Consider the following 9,942-nt stretch of genomic DNA (forward strand, 5'->3'; position numbering starts at 1 on the left):
GGATTAGAGAGCGGGTTCTCAGAATAGAACATAGAACATAGAACAGTACAGCACAGTACAGGCCATTCGGCCCACAATGTTGTGCCGAGCGTCAAACCCTGCCTCCCATACAAGCCCCCACCTTTCATTCCTCCATATACCTGTCTAGTAGCCTCTTAAACTTCACTAGTGTATCTGCCTCCACCACTGACTCAGGCAGTGCATTCCACGCACCAACCACACTCTGAGTGAAAAACCTTCGTCTAATATCCCCCTTGAACTTCCCACCCCTTACCTTAAAGTCATGTCCTCTTGTATTGAGCAGTGGTGCCCTGAGGAAGAGGCGCTGGCTATCCACTCTATTTATTCCTCTTATTATCCTGTAAACCTCTATCATGTCTCCTCTCACCCTCCTTCTCTCCAAAGATAAAGCCCTAGCTCCCTTAATCTCTGATCATAATGCATACTCTCTGAACCGGGCAGCATCCTGATAAATCTCCCCATACCCTTTCCAATGCGTCCACATCCTTCGTACAGTGAGGTGACCAGAACTGGACACAGTACTCCAAGTGTGGCCTGACCGGAATAGAAAGATGATAGTTTAGAACAGGGATGAAGCAGAATACATTTATCCAATGGGTGCTGTATTTGAGGAATTAGATGTCACAGACGGCTATGGAAGCCAAGTCATTGGGTGTGTTTGAAGCAACGGTTGATAATTTCTTGTTTGTTAAGGACGTCAATGTCCATGTCCAGTCGAATGGGGTTGAGGGGATCATAAATCAGCTCTGCTACAATGGCGAAACAGACTGGATGGGGCGAATTCCTGTTCCTGTTCCTTTGTTTTATGGACCTATGGATCTTATATTATTATTCTATATGTGTTACACAGTACAGCTGCCATAAAACAAAAAAAGACATATATCCGTCATTATAACCCTGATTCTAATCCTGACCTTTATCCCCAGCAGTGGAAATCTCCTTCATTTACGATAATGACGCCAATGTTATCCCTCTACACACACATTCTGACCTACCTGTCCTGAAACAAATTCCCACATCATCCAATCATACTATTTGTATTGGAATGGTGATCTATCATTTCCATCACTGAAAATAAATCACTTCTGTTGCAGTGCTACGCTGGGTGACTAACATAGATGGAGCTGCGATGGCCGAGTGGTTAAGGCGTTGGACTTGAAATCCAATGGGGATTCCCCGCGCAGGTTCGAGCCCTGCTCGCAGCGCTCACTCTACAGGCACGAGGGACCAGAACTCCAACTGCCTGTCAATAACTCCCTGGCTGCTGTCTGAACGCTACATTCTCTGCCAAACACAGGCGGCAAATGTTAAGATTCTTACATTCTTCAATACTCTTGCATTCTCAGTGCCAAGAGTTAATTTTCACTCCGACTCTGATCAATCTCCGTGAGGCAGCTTAAACAACCCTTTCTCGTGTAGTTTACTTAGCGACGACATTGTTACTTTGCAAACGAGTATCTAACAATAGATTTCGAGTAGAAACAGAGCGATTGATGTCGGTGACTTCTATAGCTGTATGGATACAGAGCACCTCACATCGTTCACCAACCTACTTCCTTCAGCTAGACTGGGGACGATTTATCGCACTGAGCAGAATTCCTGCATCCAAATCAACAGCAACTCTGGAAATTTTAGAATGAATGGCACCAATTTAATGTTAATTACCTTCATAATTGAAGAAACTGGGAGAAGTAACATCAATAAGTATAACGTAGCGCCCTCTCTTGCTCCCTCTGTTGGAAGATCATGTGTAAACGCATGAACTATTTCCCTCCTCCGTCCGAACGGTGACAATACTTACGAGCCCTCCAGCTTCCGACTTTAAATGAAGGGATGGAAAGAGCCATTTCGTTTTCTCGCTGGGGTGAAATACTCTGATGGTCAAAAAAACCCTATGAGGAAAACGATGGCCCCAAAGTGAACATGAAATTGGTAAATTGCAGTGTAACTCTCTCTCTTCCACTGCCTTTCAAACTCCCCCGTTTATCTCTCTTGCCGTCTACGATGTGACTCTCTCCCTGCTTCACTTCCATCTCTCAGTCTTTCTCTATCTCTCTCTGTAACATACACAAACTCACACTCATTCTCTCTCCCCCCTCGCTTCTCTCTTCTCTCTCTCTCTCTCTCTCTCTCTCTCTCTCCCCTTCCTTCTCTGCACATACTTCTTTCCTCCTCACTCCCGCACTCTCCTCTCAAGGCTGAAACAAGCGTTTAGAAATCAATAATCAATGTTTGTGTTCAGTGAAAGGACTGCGTATTTGGGGTGGGAAGTTTATAGATATTCCTTTACAACACAGCTGGGGTGGAGTATAGGGTAGGAGACGTGAACTGGTGCTGAAACGTTGGGGCGAACAGGTAACAAGACATGAAAGAGTAGCGATTCTCCAATAAATCTGTTCCCGGAACTTTGGTTCAGTGCTCTGTTAAGATAGGACCACCATGTGAATTTTAGCTGAAAAAGAATTGAAGTTTGAACCAATAAAATATTTACGTATTTCAATAAGAACTATTGTTCAGCTGAGGATGGGAGGGGGATTGAGATTATGACTCAGTAGCTGAACAGGGCAGACGGGTCCATGAAAGGGAAAAGCTTTCGCGGTTTCATGTCACTCGCTCTACAGACTCCCCATTGCACTCTTGACCAGCGAGCGACCGTACATTGCCGTACATAAGCAGGTTGGCTGATCTTCCGTCAATATCACCCTCGTCGGTTGTGACTGGTGTGGTGTAGCGACTGTGCACACTCCCGTCATCAGCCAACAACCCACAAACCAACCCTCGTCAAAGACATGCAGCATACCTGGCTGCCACTGGTGTGTGCAGATGTCAATCTAATATGTTAACCAATGGCGGAAAACGGTTTCACCCAGGGGTTGTTCTCTCCCACAGACCCTCACTGGCTCTGCCTCCCCAAAGTCCTCTCAATCCTGAGCAAAATCTCAGAACAATGTCGCGTTTTTTAACATTTATATCCATATGTTTCTATCGGAAGCTGGGGGCGTTGTCAGGGCGTAGAAATAAAGGCGGACGACAGAAGATTATCTCCTCTCACCTAGGGAGACGGAAGAAGATTTGGTGGAGAACCTTTGACGGGCAAGTGTGGTATGGAGAGTAGGATTGGGAGCAAGTTTGGACCAGCCTGATCTTATTGAATGTCAGGGCTGGCTGAAGAGGATTAGAGCCTTGCCCTTCTCCCTGTTGTCTGTGTGTTTAAAGAAAGGGAATAAGCAGACGTTTCTTGGGCCGGCATGCTAACTCAGCGAATATAATAGGGACCGATGGGAGATCAGTTGTTCCCAATCTATATAATCAGTTTGCCCGAGGAATAATTTCCAAGTCTGAAAACAGCACAAGATTTATATCTAGCTTTTGTTAATAATGCAGAACTGTATGATTTATGTTTTGTGGGCTCTCTGTCTCTTCGAGTCTGCAATGATGCTGCAAGTTTTTCATTGTTCCTGTACCTCACCGTCCCGAATCACACGGCAGTAAACTCGGCTGGACCAGACAATACTCACTGAGATTTGAGCAGTGATGAACCCGTCCAGATAATGTGGTATACGATGACATAGTCAAACTGAGTGATTACGACTGGAGTCCAATATGGGAAATATATGGTCACCCTCTTCTACAGAGAGACAGCATCACTGAGAGTGTTTAATAGGTGAGGGATTGAGGTGCAGTGAGTCGTGATGAAGATCAAATTATACATTGTATTTATTGCAAGTTAATGTCTGTAAGACCTCACACAGATATTTCGGGCTTTATTGAGACTGCATCTGCGATTTTTTTTTTTCAAAGTCATGTTCTCCTTGTCTAACGAATGTCATACAGAACAAACAACGAATCGCTGCAGGAATAGTGGACAGCGGGTCAGGTAACATCTCTGGACGATAGGAGATAGTACACAATTCCGACCCACACACTGCCGCTGAACTGAAGGTAGAGAGTTGAGGACTGGAGTGGGGAGCTAAGAATGGGGAAGGAGTTGGGAAGGAACTGAAGGGCGCAAGTGAGGATGTGTGGTGGTCAGCTCGATGTGTCACTGTTGTTCGTTAATCCTTATTTATGTCGCTAATTTTGATGCAAAGTCGCGTCCTGATCAGGAAGTTTCTGCATGACACAACATTAGGCGGTGCTGTTGATACTGAGGGAGATTACTCTTGATTACAAGCGTAGCTGGTTCAGTTAAAGAAGTGGCGGATGTGTTGTAAATGGATTCCAACGCAGATAAGTATAACGTCTTACACTTTGGAAATAAAACTTGCAAAGCACGTGTGCTGTAAATGACAGGGCATTCCGCAGTACAGTTGATACGAGGGACCCAGAGGCACAGGCTCACTGTTCACTGATTTCGGAAGTATAGTGAAAAGCCTTTTCTCATTCCGGCCTTCCTCATTCAGGACAACAGGAAGGAACGAAAAGTAAGACATTATGATAGGTCGTTGTTGAGTTTGTGGATAGAGTGCCATGTAGAGTTTCGGACGCTCCATTATAGAAAATAGGCCAATAAAATGGAAACAGTGCAAGTAAGTTATGCAATGTCGTTTTCAGCACAAGAACTGGGTTATATAAAGAATTTGTCCAAGCCTGTCATTTGTTCATTCCAAGACGAGGAGACTGAGATTTAAAACAGAGATAAAATGAATGTTAACAGCCTTTTTTTCTGTGCAAAGGAGACCAAATTATTTGACATTGGAATATTTGAAAGGAACGTGGGCAGCAACGTTTTCATGAAGAGTTCAATGAATATGTGGAATGAGCTGCCAGAAGTAGATCAGGCAGGTAGAACAGTTTCACGGAAGGGCGGGCCCTAGAAGAATATGGTCCGCACGCAGGAAACTGGGACTTACTCTGGTGGGAAGGTGGTCGGAATGGATCTTTGAGTCGAATAGCCTGTATCAATTCATAATTCCTTCACGACTCGTATCAGTGGGTTATGTCAGATATCACTGGACAGACATGATATGAAGGCAAAGGCAAAGACGAATGCTTGGTTACTAAGCCGACTACCGCTGTGATCAGGCGGTGGAGATGCAGTCACATTGCTGAACAATCATGTTGTCTCTGACTCACTTTTCACTTCTTACCAGCAATGCGGAACAATGTCATCCCGTGATGCATTCACCGCCGGGACGAATGTGTAAACACGAAGACTTCGATCAACCACCAACAGTCAGAATCAGAGTAGACACTGGTGCGTTGACTGTCCTCTTTCTAATTAAACGTGTCTTGCTGGTGCACAAGTAGACAGGTGGCAAATAGATTAGATGAACTAGCTTACACGAGCGCTAAATGGGCACAGAATATTGTCATGAAACGGTTTTTGAACTCACCGGTAAAGCAGAAGAAATTAATGAAACATTCCAACAGTTCCACTGCAGGGACCTGGAACCTGGAATTTTCGAATCACTCCGCTCACCCATGTACAGATTCTTCACAGCGAAGCGAGCAGGAGGTCATTCTCGGAGGTAGAGAGGGTACAGAAGAACTTAGGCTGGGAGAATGGACAAGGGAGTGGCAGATGGGATGCAGTGCAGGGAGATACATGGTCGTACGCTTTGCTGTCAAAAAAGAAGGAGCACGCTTTCTAAAAGGAGAGAAAATGCAAGCAATAAAATTGAGAAGCTAAAAGCCTTGGGAGTCCTTGTACAGGCCTCCCATTGCGACGTACACAACTGCACCATAATGTCCCAAAGGTTAATTTGTAGGTTGAATCTGTGGTGATGAAGGCGCTAGCGATGTTCGCTTTCATTTCAATAGGACTAGAATATAAACAGTAGATAATAGACAATAGGTGCAGGAGTAGTTCATTCGGCCCTTCGAGCTAGCACCGCCATTCACTGTGATCATGGCTGATCATCTACAATCAGTATCCAGTTCCTGCCTTATCCCCATAACCTTTGATTCCGCCATCTTTGAGAGCTCTCTCAATCTCTTTCTTGAAAGCATCCAGAGATGTGGCCTCCACAGCCTTCTGGGGCAGAGCATTCCATATATCTACCACTCTCTGTGTGAAAAAGTTTTTCCTTAGCTCCGTCCTAAATGGCCTACCCCTTCTTCTTAAACTGTGGCCTTTGGTTCTGGACTCACCCATCAGCAGGAACTTGCTTCCTGCCTCCAGTGTGTCCAATCCCTTAATAATCTTATATGTTTCAATAAGATCCCCTCTCAGCCTTCTAAATTCCAGAGTATACAGGCCCAGTCGCTACAATCTTTCGACATATGACAGTTCCACCATCCCGGGAATTAACCTTGTGAACCTACGCTACATTCCCTCAATAGCAAGAATGTCCTTCCTCAAATTTGGAGACCAAAACAGCACACAGTACTCCAGATGTGGTCTCAGCAGGGCACTATACAGCTGCAGAAGGACCTCTTTGCTCTTATACTCAATTCCCCTTGTTATGAAGGCCAGAATACCATTAGCTTTCTTCACTGCCTGTTGTACTTGCATGCTTGCTTTCAGTGACTGATGTACAAAGCAATATAAAGCAAGGATGTAATTCAGAGACTTTACAAAGAACTGGTGAGTCCTCGCTTGGAGTATTGTAAGCAGTTTTAATTCCTTTACCTGAGAAATTATTGCTGAAGCTTGGGAGATTTCAAAGGAGGTTCAGGGGAATGATGCTCGGATGGAATGGCTAGTGATATGAAGAGCGTTTGCTGGCGCCGGACCCGCATTCACTGGAATTCAGTAGGTTGCGTGGTGACTTCATTGAAACCTATCGAATGGTGAAAGGCCTTGATGGGTCGGATGTTGAGAGGATGTTTCCTGTGGTGGGAGAAAATAAGACCAAAGGACGCAGCCTCGAGATAGAAGAGCGTCCTTTTAGGACAGAGATGAGGAGTGAGTTGTTTAGCCATAGAGCGATGAATCTGTCGAATTTGTTGCCACAGGCCCCCTGTGGAGTCCAAGTCTTTTTGTATAATTGTCCGAGATCGATAGATTCTAGATTGATCAGGGCATGAAATGACACAAAATCAGGAGAATGAGGCTCAGAGGAAATGTCGAAGCAAACCCGATGTGCCAGAGGGCCTGATTCTGCTCCTATATTTTGTGGTGCTGAATCAGCCCAATGCAGATTGAGCATAGACAGGAATGGGGTTCTAGTGGAAGCAAGCTAATCCACACCATAATTTAAAATTAGCACCTTAAATTACAGCAGGCAATATTTTGATTCCCTGACCGGGAATCGAACCCGGGCCGCGGCGGTGAGAGCGCCGAATCCTAACCACCTGACCACCAGGGAAGCTGATAAAGCGCTGCACACAGCAATAGACAACTATCAAACAAGCAAAACATAAAACAAAACCTATAGATAAATGATAATAATGAGTAAATGTGATAGATATTGCCACGAATCCACCGCTCAGCATTTTGCAGATCCTTTGTTCACCCAGTGCTTCTGGTTAAGGAACACTCTGGACTCTGAATGACTCTGTGGTAAACACGCGTTTTCCGTGTCTTTATAAGCATTGTGACATTCAGATTATCTTATGAGACCTGGGTCATTTTATTGCTGTCTATCGCCTCGAAGCAATTCAGTGGTCGGCCCTACGAACCCGCGACCACATCATTGTTGCCGACGTATCTGGTGTCTTCTTCCTAAAGGCTTGTTTATACTTCTGCGTCTTCCGTAACCTACGCAAGTGGCCAACGCGATTGCGCGCATCCACCCGCCTGGATGGAGGTAGGAGAAAGAAAGACGTTCAGAATGCCCGAAATATGGTCTGGCGATGGAATGGTAGGCTTTCCTGGAATGGCGGCGACTCCTGGGCTGGGCGAGGAGCTGCAGCGCAGGACGAGGAAATCCGGCACAGGACGAGAAGCTCCAGCACAGGACGTGGCTCTTGGAGTAGATTTGGCTCTGCTCTTGGACTCGGCTTGATTAGGCTCTTACGTACAGAGCCGAGACCCTCCTTGGAGCGCAGGGCCGGGACCCTTCTAGGACGCAGGGCAGGGACCTTTCTAGAGCGTAGGGCAGGGACCTTTCCAGGGCTCAGGGCCGGGACACTTTTAAGATGCAGGGTCGGGACTCTTCTGGGACACAATGCACGGACCCTTCTGGGACGCAGGGTCGGGACTCTCCAAGGACGCAATGCACGGACCCTTTCTTAGACGCAGGGCCGGGATAACTGCCGAGGATACTTGCCGAGGTGACTGCCGAGGAAACCGCCGAGGTAACTGTGAGGGATTCAGATGGGGAGGGGAAGGGAACAGTCCAGCAGCCAATCCTTGGTTTGCAGAGGTATTTTTGTGCCAGCCCAAAAAGCGAATCAGGTGCCTCGATTAAGGCACTCAGTGGAACAATGGAAAAAAGAAAAACCCGGAATAAGGATCGATGAACCGGAACGTGAACGGGAATACCGATTTCACGGACCGGACCATGACAGGTACATGGACTGTTTTACTTAGCCAACGAAAATGGAGACATAGCTGGACTCATGTGAGTGTGCATGGCTACCCATTGAGTTTGAAGTAATTGGGAGCAGTCGATGGAGAAACTGTTGAGGAGAGGACTGGTTCTGCCAGACGGAGGATGGTGATGATAGAAGGGAACTGGTTGGTTCTTTCCTTGAGAAATGTGGAGAGTTTTAAGGCCCTTTTAATAGCGGGACTGGATATCCATAGAGAAAATGAGACGGTCATAGCCAGGGAACTGGAATTTAGTGAGTCGAACAAGAGCCCGGGAAGGTTCGCGAATGCAGGTGGGAAGGGACTGAGTATGGGGCATAGGATGGACTGGTGCTCTGAGAACACAGGATCAGTGGGGCAGGAACAGGCAGAGACAATGAGCCTACCTGGACAATCAGATTTGTGAATTGAGTCGGAGGTAGAGCGAGCAGTTCAGGGCAATGTAACCATGAGTTTTCTACAGTGAATGCAGGTTCTCCAGAGTTGATGGCGTCAGTGATAATGTCGGAGACAGTTCAATGATCGTCCGCACCCCGGAGACAGTTCTGTGACCGTCCGCAGTCGGGATTATTCAAGGTGTAGGGATGAAGATGTGTCTGAGAGTTCCCGCCTTGTCTCAGCAAGGTAGAGGTCAGTCCGCCACTCTACAACAGCAGCACTTTGCGTGATTGAAGGTAAATTTGGGGATGGGGGTTGAGATTTGGGAGGGCGGCGTATTCAGAGGGGTACGGTACGAGGAGAAGTCAGGATTCTTGATGCTGAGGCGGTTGATGTCTAGTTGGCAGTTAGTGATGAAGATATCCCAGAACAGGCAGAGGACCAGCGCGCTGAGTCCAAGAAGAGGAGGAGTGTTTGAGACAGGAAAATGTCAGTGCTGGGTGGTGAATTCTCACCGATAAGGTGTGCTCGGAGACGGAGCTCAATGGGAAATAAACTTCACCTTCCCAGCAGCACCTCCTGAGCGTCTGAGAAGCTCCAACCAATTGTTTCTGAAAGTGTCTGCAGAAATACCACATAATATTATATGTTGTAAAGACGAGGCATTACGTTTTCACCGAGGGTGTAGTACTCCGGTTAATCCTCACGCGGAATTGAGAAAATCAGTTGGCTGCAGGGAGTGAGAGACAGAATGGAACCGAATCCGCCAGGTTTTCAAAACGACCGTGGCAGGACTCGAACCTGCAATCTTCTGATAACTTCCACCATGTCAAGAACCGAAGTCAGACGCCTTATCCATTAGGCCACACGGCCGTATTTTGTGAGAAAGGGAACATGCTGAATGCTGCAAGGAGTTTCCACCTGTTAAGTGGTTTCCTGACCGAGGTAAAAGTACACGCAAGCAGTGATTTCATCCCAGGTGAACATTCGACCTGTTGTCAATATCTCTCCATGCATTCCTGCTTTGGGCTGTACAATATTTAGTTTCTGTCACACAGAAAGGAATTCTCAAAGGCACATGCCACGGTCTTTTGCAGCGGCGTTATATTCTGCGATTGGAATCA

The 9,942-nt window shown here is 46.5% G+C and overlaps 3 non-coding genes across 3 annotated transcripts; 1 reads left to right on the forward strand and 2 right to left on the reverse strand.

The window, feature by feature from the left end:
- Positions 1-1,144: 1,144 nt before the first annotated feature.
- On the forward strand, positions 1,145-1,226 carry trnas-uga (transfer RNA serine (anticodon UGA)). Its single transcript has one exon. It is a non-coding gene; the product is annotated as a tRNA-Ser (tRNA).
- A 5,976-nt stretch (positions 1,227-7,202) lies between these two features.
- trnae-cuc (transfer RNA glutamic acid (anticodon CUC)) lies at positions 7,203-7,274 on the reverse strand. The gene has a single exon. It is a non-coding gene; the product is annotated as a tRNA-Glu (tRNA).
- Positions 7,275-9,598: 2,324 nt separating this feature from the next.
- trnar-ucg (transfer RNA arginine (anticodon UCG)) lies at positions 9,599-9,691 on the reverse strand. Its single transcript has 2 exons — positions 9,655-9,691; positions 9,599-9,634 (listed from the first exon to the last, which is right to left on the reverse strand). It is a non-coding gene; the product is annotated as a tRNA-Arg (tRNA).
- Between the last annotated feature and the right edge of the window lie 251 nt (positions 9,692-9,942).

The sequence above is a fragment of the Mobula birostris genome, chromosome 13 (assembly GCF_030028105.1).
Source record: "Mobula birostris isolate sMobBir1 chromosome 13, sMobBir1.hap1, whole genome shotgun sequence".
In the NCBI taxonomy this organism is placed as follows: Eukaryota; Metazoa; Chordata; class Chondrichthyes; order Myliobatiformes; family Myliobatidae; genus Mobula; species Mobula birostris.